Raw genomic sequence first — 10,584 nt, 5'->3', positions numbered from 1 at the left:
GAAATAATCAATCTTATGTTCATTGTACCCCCTCTGCAAGGTGACACAAACTAGTTACTCGTCTCCTTGGAAGATAAATATGCATACTTTCTAGTCTGTGAACAACACAAAAGGATGAGATTATAACAAAACAACACCACATAATGAAACATGCCACATCTCTTGCACACAATGAAATGAGCATTTACTATGTGTGCACTATTTAAAAACTAGGTATACCTTTGAACTGGATTTCCAGGTACTCTTGGAGAGCCTACTTTAGTGGACAGCCAAACCTTTATGTCACCTATGGCTTAGACAAGCCCCCACTACAGCAGCCCTTAGTGTTTAAATCGTTGACAAGCTCTGTTAGAGTGTTAGGTCAAAAACAAGAAGTAATCAAAGCAAACAGTCCTAGTATGGCTGGCGGATACAAACAAGCAATTGAACAGATGTGTGAACAAATCTTACATATCAAGAAAAGAAGCAAAGAAGGAGGCTTAAAGACCATCACATGACTGATCAGATTTAAGGGGCACTTAAACATCATGTGCAACGTATGAACTACCATAAACATTGCATATTCCAGATTCTACAATGGAATGCACATGTATTAGGTTATGCCATGTATGATGATGCCTAAATGTCAACTATAGCATGCAGGAGTTATTCATCATTGCACGCACAATTGAATTGCAGGTTAAGGGCTAGTTCTATGAAGCCTTTTCAGAGCTTATTGTCAAAATAAGCCATAAAAGATTTAAATAAGTCGTTTTTGAGTTATGGGCTTGGGCTTAACTTATTTCGCTTTGGAGGGGAGTGTTTCGGTTAGAAGCTTCCTCCCTAGAGCGTATGCAAGGGGAGGTGGTGCCGCATTCCCGATCTGCTTGTGCTTGCTCCGGATGTTGCCAGCGAAACGGTAGCCATCAGGGAGGCCCTGCATTCATGTCATGCCGTGGGATCAGATCAAAGATATTCAAAAAGATAGCAGCAGATCCGATTCATGGCAATGTGCATTGGATTCTGATCTGCCTGTGCCTGCCCTGGAGGTTAAGCCAGACGGCAAACGAGGCAATTGCTCTTGCACGAGCATAGAACTATGATCTGATTCTGATAAAATAGCTCAATCTACTCTAGTAGCATTGGTGGGAACAAAATCTACTGTCAACTATGCTTCATTTTAGCCAAGTGTAGTTGCCGAGGCACAAGTGGATGCATTACTGTATACTACCCACTATATAGGAGCAATTTCGAGAGTGTTGATAGGGATATCTGCAAGAGTACTTGCTTACCTGGGATCGCGCACATTCACGAACAGTGATGATCCTATCCTGATCAGGGTGGAAGCACATGCCGACCCTCCCCATTGGCTGGGGACCTGTCACTGATGTGGGGAAGTTGCCTCCCAGTCCAGCCTCCCATACAGGCCTTTCCACTGATTGTTCCTCTTGGCTGTGTTGAGCAAGTACCTAGGGATCAGATCCACCGTTTTCCCTGTGGATAGCTTCACCTGTAGTATTCACATGATGAAAATTAGCTGCTAGTACATCACATGGTTGCTTACCAAGAATGTAGAGAGCAGCAGAGAATGTGAATAAGATGGCTGAAACTGAATGCTACCTTCTCATCTGGCAGGTCATGCCAGTCACAGCCAGGGCGTTTTGGGATGTGCTTTAACTCGTTCATCTTTTTGGATATGTGGTCACTCGACGAAAGCGTATCGCCTCGAATCTTCTTCTGGACTAGGAGATGGGCTCGCCTCCATACTACAGCACACAAGGGAGAAAGAAAATTCAGCTTGAACTGATCAAGAGCATTGACTGACACAAGAAATTCAGATTGTAACACCTCTATTTGTTGGGTTGCTGGCGCCATTCTCCACTTGTCATGGAATTGTCACGGCAGATGTCCTTGAGCTAGGACTTAGTCGTGGAGCCATCGCAACTAGGAAGCTTGAAGGGGTTATGCGGGACAAGGAACACGAGGGTTTATACTGGTTCGGCCCCTTACGGTGAAGGTAAAAGCCTACGTCCAGTTCGAGATGTTATTGATTAGGGTTACGATCGCCAGGGAGCTAAACAGCTATGCCCGGCTCTCGATGAGATTGTTGTCGCCCTTAAACCGCTGCCGGGTCGTCCCTTTATATAGGGAGGCTGACGCCCAGCAGCCCTTAGAGTCCCGGCCGGCTCATAAGAGTGTCCGGCTCGGACTCTAAACAATACTTGCCTTACACTACAAGTTCTACTATAACAATAATGATTGTGCTACAGGCCTTAAGCCATATCCGGGTCTCAGCCCATCTCTGGCCCATTATCTTGAAACTTGACTCCGGGCTTCTGGCAACGACCCTACGAGTAACCCGGCCCCTCCTGGCGGGTGACTCTAAGGTCTATATCCTCAACATTAGGCCCCAGATTGATTTGAGCCGGCTCGTGTCAATCTTCAACTCTGCCGACAGAAAAAATCTCCGGCTTACCATTCGTGTGAAGGCCATAACCCGGAGTGACGTCATCCTCTAGACTCCGGATAATCCGCCGTGACGTCATCCTCCATTAAGTCCGTTTTTTACTCCGCCAGATCCGCAACGGATCTTTGCTTTTACTGTCCTTCCGAAAATCGAGGCGTCGTGAGGGGGAGATAACCACGCCGTGGTCTCCTTGAATCTCGCTCCCACTTATGACTTCGCCTTATAAATAGGCCGGCCCAACGTGCTCTTCCCACGCTCTCTTTCTTCCTCCTCGCGCCGTCGCTCTTCTGCCCGAGCTCTGCCACTGCCGCCGCCATCGCGCCCTTGATCTTCATCAACCCGGCTGCTGCATCACCCTGATTCGGACCAGATAACGGCAGCGACTTCCGCTCTTCCCCAACTCCGGTGAGTCTCCTCTGCCTTGCTAGAACAGATCTATGGTAGAGTTCGTCTGTGTTCTTCATGTTCATCATCATAGCCACAAGCTTCGGTAGTCCTTGTTGCCACTGTACTTGGTTGATCTTTAACCTTGCGTAGAACCACTGCGGTAGATGTTTGAGACCCATTTCATCTGCAAGAAACCCTCTTTTTATTGCATAAGAACTGTGTTCAACCTCAAGAACTTCTTCTGCCTCTGTTTTTTAGGTCTAGAAAATTTTCATTTCACCCGACCATTTTGATCAAAAAAAGTTACTGCAATATGTGAAACCTGTTTTACCATACTTAGTAAAAACTGCAGTCCTTGAATCTTGGCAGCTTATATTTCTGACTTAAAGAAAACATGCGCCGTAGAACTTTCCGGTTTAAAGAGAACCATGCTCTGTAGAATCCTCCGGCTTAACTGTGGTAAGCCGTAGATGACCAACTTATTCTGAATGCCCCTACGGCTTAAATAACCCACCGTATCTGAATATATATATATATATATATATATATATATATATCATTAGTCCCCTTCATAAGCCGCCACCTTAGTTTGAACGATAGATCTCCGGCTTATAATTAACCCGGATACTTTTCTCCTTATCATAGACCACCAACCTTCACCATGCCTCCCAAGGCTCCCATCACTTGCAACTGGATGAGATCCAACGTCACGGACGAGACCCTGGCCAACTTCGTTAAGTCCAGATATCTGCCCAAAAAGGAAGTGATGTCCTACCGTGCCCCTGATCCGTCAGAAGAAAGACCACAGCCGAGGGACGGGGAGGTAGTGATCTTTGCGGACCATATGAGCCAGGGCTTCGCACCGCCTGGCTCAAAATTCTTCCGGGACGTGCTCAACTTCTTTGACCTTCAGCCTCAGGATATAGGACCCAACTCCGTATCCAACATCTGCAACTTCCAAGTCTTTTGTGAAGTGTATCTTGGAGAAGAGCCGAGTCTGCTGCTCTTCAAAGAGCTGTTTTATTTAAACCGCCAAAATGAGTGTGCCAACGGGCCAAGTCTGGAATTAGGCGGCATCTCCATCCAGCGGCGTAGGGACTGTCTGTTCCCTTACGCAGAGCCGCCGAGCCACCCTAAGGACTGGAGTATGACTTGGTTCTACTGCCAAGATACGTCCCCGGCTGATGAGAACCCGCTGCCCGGCTTTCGCCCAACGCGCCTAGAGCCGACTCATCCGCTATCCGACAAACTGACTGCCGCGGAACGCCAGCCTCTGCTTCCAACAATCAATAAGATCAAGGCCCTGCTAGGCAACGGTCTGAACGGAATTGATCTGGTCCGGGTCTGGATCTCATGGCGGGTGATCCCATTAAGCCGCCGCCCCGGCTTAATGTGTGAGTACACCGGGCGAAAGGATGACCCGCAGAGGCACAGTCACAATGATCTTCCAGAAGACGTTGCTGAGGAAGAGACCAAGGCTCTTCTAAACGAGAGCTTGGCAGATTGCGGAAGGACCGGGCTAGCCCCCTTCTGCAAGGTCAATCCAGCCCCAGCGGTAAGCCGCTGACTTTAACCTTTCAACTTCTTTTGCATGTCACCTCGATCTGAACCATTTTAAGAATTCCTTGCTGTATTTCTCAGGCTGATGATAAATTCTGGCGGGTCAAGTATGACCATGAGGCGGCCAAGAAGGCCAGAAAGGCGAAGAAAGCCGCCAAGAAAGCCGCCCCTCGCAAAAAGGGAAGCAGACCCACTGCTTCGGAGCTACTGCAATTAAGCGACAGCTCCGAGTCAGAGGTAACCCTTAAACCTTTAAATTCTTGCCATATTTGTTGTTTGTTGCTGTCCGCCTTATCAACATTTGCTCATCGACAAGATGACACCGGCGCCAGTAACCCGGTGGTTGAAGAGGTAATGTCACTTTCCTCCGACTCGGAGCCTTTGCCACAGCTGAAAGTCCGAAGAGTAACCCGGAAAGTAAGCTTTTCTCATCCATTAGCTCATCAAGACCCTCAATTTCTTTTGAAGCAGTAGGTTCACGAAAGCCGGCATCACACCCGGGCCCACAAGGACACCGACCTCTCCGCCGGGTTACCCGACGCAACCCGGAAGCGTCGCACTGAGGTTTTTTCTCATCTGTACCCTTTTCATCCGTTGGCGGGTGTTATCCGTCAGCCACTCAACTCTTCTGACTCCAATTATCAGGAGACCTCCCCCTCTTCAGGTGATTCCATGCAGTCAAGTTTGCCGGCCTTCAAGACTGCACCCGGGTAATAACAATCTCCTTACATTATCTATCTGTACTTACTCTTTGTATGCCTAACACTTCTGCCTTTTCAGTGCCCAGGCAAAGCTCACCAAAAGAGCAAAGAAGACCAGGTCAGCCGGAGTGCCAGACTTGCCTGAGCCGGAGGCGACGGCTCAAGAGCCGCCAGCTGCCTCCGCCCCCGAGGCCACTATTCCCATGGACACGGCGCCTGAAGCCCCTGCCCCGACTACCAAGACAACGACCGAAGCGTCGGTTAACCCGGAGGCCTCCGGCTCAGCCCCACCAGCTGACGACCCGGACGTGGTAATTACCCGGACGGAGTATGTTGAGCCGGGGAGACCGACCGTGCTGGCCAAATGCTCCGCGAAGGGGGAGTTGCTGCAGCCCCACCGGGTGAATCTGGACCTCTCCAGGTACACCGACTTGAGCATTGGAGAGCTCGTCTCTGGCTACATCAGCCAAGTTCACAAGAGCCGGGACGCCAAGATCACCATGGTCAACCAGATCCAACAAAAATCTGAGGTATCCTTCTGCTGTCTTTTTACTTTCTGCATAGTGACCCTTGTCATGCTAGCCCCCAAGTCTAGGACTTATACTTGAATATGTTGTAGACTTAGATTCCGGCTTACTCAACTGAGCCGGCAGTACATAGATAGATACGTTCAATATGCATTAGCCCCCAAGTGCCAAGTGTCTTTGCTTGGAAAGCGCTTGGGACTTATATAATAACTGTCAATAACCCAGAAATATATGCAGGCTGTTGGCAAGAAATTAGAGTCGGACCTTACGGATCTTAAGAGCCGGCTGAAGGCACAAGAGATGGAGACCCGGAAGGCAAACGCCAAGTTTGTCTCCAGCATCGCCGCTCAAGAGAAGCTGAAAACCGAATACGATGCTGAGCGGAAGGCCTGGGCTGAGGAGAAGGCCGCACTGGTGACCCGGGTGGAACAGGCGGAGAAGGCGCTCTCTGAGAAGACCGCCCAGCTCTCCGGCCTAAAGCGCCAGGTTTCCCAAATGGCAGCCGCCATCTTCGGTAAGTCGCCTCACCGGCTTTCATCAAGTCTGTATATGTCATGATTCATCCTTGTCACCGACTTATCTGATCTTGTTAAACAGGTCCCAGGAGTGCCAACCTCAACCAGAGCGTGGTCACCAAGTTAAAGGCCGTGTATACCCTGGTGGAACAGCTCTACACCGGGTCACAGCGTGCCTTAGCTGTGGTGGCCCTATCCAACGAGGTGACAACCCATCTGGCCGAAGTCCTGCGCCGGCTCGCTGTTCTGCCGCAGCGGATCCAGGAGCTACGCCGGGCTTCCGCAAGAGCCGGAGCAATTGCCGCACTGAGCCGGGCCAAAGCATTCCTGCCGGAGCTAGACCCGGCAGACATCGCCCTGGGTTACCCAAGCCTGAAGGAAGACGGCTCAGCCTTCGACCAGAAGGACTTCGCGGCATGTGTGAAGGCTGTACGCCCGGTGGCCACCCTCATCGGGAACGACACCGACTTAAACAAGTATCAGCCGGGGTACAATGCGGAGAATCAGAGGATTCCAACCCCTCGCTATGAAGCTCTCAATCTGATTCCTCCGGCTCGTCAGCACACCTTCGCCTCGGAGATTGACCCGGCCGGGTTAATTGACGAAGAAGCCTAGTTTGAAGCTCTTAGCGGCATCAACTGGAAGTCGACAACCTTTGAGGTCTTGGGATCAGCCGGAGCAGAAGACGGGAACGAGCCGGGGACTTCAACTCAGCAGGCATCATAAAGAAGCTGGCGGTTCATCGAGCAACGCTCCATCCTTGAGACTTGATGAATTTTGTAATAGGATAGGTGCAACAATTTATCTCTGTCGTGCCATCGTGCACGTAATGAATGCTGAAATCCCTTGAAGTTATCCTTTTGGTGTTTCTCCGGGTCATAATTATCCCTTTGTCCTTCTCAACCTTAAAAGGTGCCTTTAAGTATCTGCATAGAAAGGCAAATCACAAGTCTCAAGGCGGCTTACCACCCTGAAAATCAGGTGTTTGAGATGGATAACCTGGAATATGAATCAAAACAGACTGGTCCTTAGTTATACTCTGAACATAGCCGTGATAACACACTTAACGGCCTATAAGCATACCTCCGGATTAAATAACCCGGGTAGCACGGTTGGTACCTTAACTCTAATTTACTTGCCTTGATGACATCCACGATGTTCAATTAACAAGATAAACCAAAATTAAACCGGCAAATGAGACCCGGCCATGCACACTTTGTCATAATCAGAGCAAACTTGTGATAAATCAGAACTTAGGGGCTTCTAGTTCGAATACGACCAGAGACCCGGCCCAAAGGGGTTAAGCCAAGATTCGGATACGATCATATAGCCCCCAGTGGGTGTGGCGATGCCAATCAAGAGGGTACCGACAGCTATGTTCTCTTTGGTTCGAATACGACCCATGTTTGAACAGGAAGCCCCCAAGTGATTCTTAAAATTGTTTAACGACGCTGATTCGGATACGATCCACGTCGGTTCTCAGAGGGGTTACGCTATGATTCAAATATGACCAAAGGTAACCTCCCAATGAGCTCGGCACTTTGCCAATCAAATGGGTATCGACAGCTATGCTCTCTTTGGTTCGAATATGACCCATGTTTGAACAGGAAGCCCCCAAGTGACTTTACTGCTTACGGCTAGATTCGAATGCGATCATAAGCCGGATCCTCTTTAAGTCAGCATGTAAAAAACAACACACATATATTTGGAGGAGAGAAAAGGACAGAGGTCCTGCTTGATTGCTTATCATAATATATACATGTCTGAGATAAATATATACACCACGAGAGCCGGTAGCTCAAGTGTAGTAAGGCCGAAGCTGAGCTATGTTCCACGGCCGACGGGTCTCCTCCTCAGACTTACACGAATCTTTATGTTCCCGAATATCAATGAGGTAATATGACCCGTTGTGCAAGTTCTTACTGACCACAAAGGGCCCTTCCCAAGGTGGGGATAACTTGTGTGCATCTGTTTGATCCTGGATGAGCCGGAGCACAAGGTCGCCTTCCTGGAAGACCCGGGACTTGACCCGGCGGCTATGATAACGGCGCAGGTCTTGTTGGTAAATCACTGAACGGGCTGCTGCCACATCACGTTGTTCATCCAACAAGTCCAGAGCATCTTGGCGCGCCTGTTCATTATCCGTCTCAACATAAGCCGCCACACGAGGTGAATCGTGACGGATGTCGCTGGGGAGGACTGCTTCTGCTCCATAAACCATGAAGAAAGGCGTGAAGCCTGTAGACCTGTTAGGAGTAGTGTTGATGCTCCATAAGACGAAGGGCAACTCCTCCACCCAACAACCCGGCGTCCGTTGTAAAGGGACCAAAAGCCGGGGTTTGATGCCCTTCAGAATCTCCTGGTTAGCTCTCTCAGCTTGACCATTGGATTGGGGATGAGCCACTGAGGAAACATCAAGTCGGATATGCGCTCGTTGATAAAACTCTTCCATAGCGCCCTTGGATAGATTGGTGCCATTGTCAGTTATGATGCTGTGCGGAAAGCCGAAGTGGAAAATCACCTTTTTCATAAATTGAACCGCCGTGGCTGCATCGCACTTGCTAACTGGCTCAGCCTCCACCCACTTCGTGAATTTGTCAACTGCCACCAAGAGGTGGGTCTTCTTATCCTTGGACCGTTTAAAAGGCCCAACCATATCAAGCCCCCAGACCGCAAAGGGCCAAGTGATTGGGATCATCCTCAACTCCTGAGCCGGCACATGAGCCCGTCGTGATAACCTTTGGCAGCCAACACATTTACTGACCAAGTCCTCTGCATCCGCGTGAGCCGTCAGCCAATAAAAACCATGACGGAAAGCCTTGGCCACAAGAGATTTTGAACCGGCATGATGGCCACAATCCCCTTCATGGATCTCGCGCAAGATCTCTTGACCTTCCTCAGGGGAGATACAATGCTGAAATGCCCCTGAAACACTGCGATGATGCAACTCGCCGTTGATAACAATCATTGACTTAGCCCGCCGGGTTATTTGCCTGGCCAGAGTTTCATCCTCAGGCAATTCTCCCCGGGTTATATAAGCCAGATATGGCATTGTCCAGTCTGGTATGACATGAAGAGCCGCCACCAGTCGCGCCTCCGGGTCAGGGATAGCCAAGTCCTCCTCTGTAGGCAATTTGACCGAAGGGTTATACAGGACATCCAGGAAAGTGTTAGGCGGCACCAGCTTTCGCTGAGAGCCTAGCCGGCTTAACGCATCAGCCGCCTCGTTCCTCCTGCGATCAATATGCTCCACTTGGTATCCCTGGAAGTGCCTAGCAATGGCATCAACCTCGCGGCGATAAGCCGCCATTAGAGGATCCTTAGAATCCCAGGTGCCTGATACTTGTTGAGCCACCAAGTCTGAGTCACCAAAGCACCTCACCCGGCTTAAGCTCATCTCCTTAGCCACCCGAAGACCGTGGAGCAAAGCCTCGTATTCAGCCGCATTGTTAGTGCAAGGAAACATCAACCGTAGCACATAATGGAATTTGTCACCTTTAGGGGAAGCCAAGACAACACCAGCCCCCGAGCCCTCCAGCTGCCTGGACCCATCAAAGTGAATAGTCCAATAAGTGTTATCCGGCTTTTGCTCGGGCACTTGTGACTCTGTCCAATCATTGATGAAATCCACCAAGGCCTGAGACTTAACAGCAGTGCGTGGCACATATTTAAGGCCATGAGGTCCAAGTTCTATAGCCCACTTAGCAATTCTCCCTGTAGCCTCTCTGTTTTGGATAATATCACCAAGAGGGGCGGAACTGACCACAGTGATGGGATGACCCTGAAAATAATGCTTAAGCTTCCGGCTCGCCATGAACACCCCATATACGAGCTTCTGCCAATGCGGGTACCGCTGCTTGGACTCAATGAGCACCTCGCTGACATAATAAACCGGCCGCTGAACCGGATGCTCCTTACCCGCCTCCTTGCGCTCCACCACAATAGCCACGCTGACGGCTCGTGCGTTTGCCGCCACATACAGTAGCAAGGGCTCCTTATCAACCGGAGCAGCAAGGACGGGGGGCTCTGCCAGTTGCTTTTTCAAATCCTCAAAAGCGGTATTAGCTGCATCATTCCAGACAAAGTTGTCAGTTTTTTCATCAACTGATATAAGGGCATAGCCTTCTCACCCAAACGGCTTATAAACCAGCTTAAAGCAGCGATGCGACCCGCCAAACGCTGAACGTCATTTACACACGCCGGCTTAGCCAGGGAAGTGATGGCCTTGATCTTCTCCGGGTTAGCCTCAATGCCTCTGTCAGAAACCAAGAAGCCCAATAGTTTGCCTGCAGGAACACCAAAAACACACTTGGCCGGGTTAAGCATCATCTTGTAGACCCGGAGATTGTCGAAGGTTTCCCTTAAGTCATCTATCAGGGTTTCCTCCTTGATGGATTTAACCACAATATCGTCCACGTAAGCGTGAACATTGCGCCCGATCTGTTTAT

At 49.7% G+C, this 10,584-nt stretch overlaps 1 pseudogene; it reads right to left on the bottom strand.

The window, feature by feature from the left end:
- Positions 1–778: 778 nt before the first annotated feature.
- Positions 779–1,854, bottom strand: LOC123121021 (DNA (cytosine-5)-methyltransferase 1A-like; annotated as a pseudogene).
- Between the last annotated feature and the right edge of the window lie 8,730 nt (positions 1,855–10,584).

The sequence above is a fragment of the Triticum aestivum genome, chromosome 5D (assembly GCF_018294505.1).
Source record: "Triticum aestivum cultivar Chinese Spring chromosome 5D, IWGSC CS RefSeq v2.1, whole genome shotgun sequence".
Lineage (NCBI taxonomy): Eukaryota > Viridiplantae > Streptophyta > Magnoliopsida > Poales > Poaceae > Triticum > Triticum aestivum.
The sequence above is the reverse complement of the archived record's forward strand: the minus strand, read 5'-3'. Positions and strand labels throughout refer to the sequence as shown.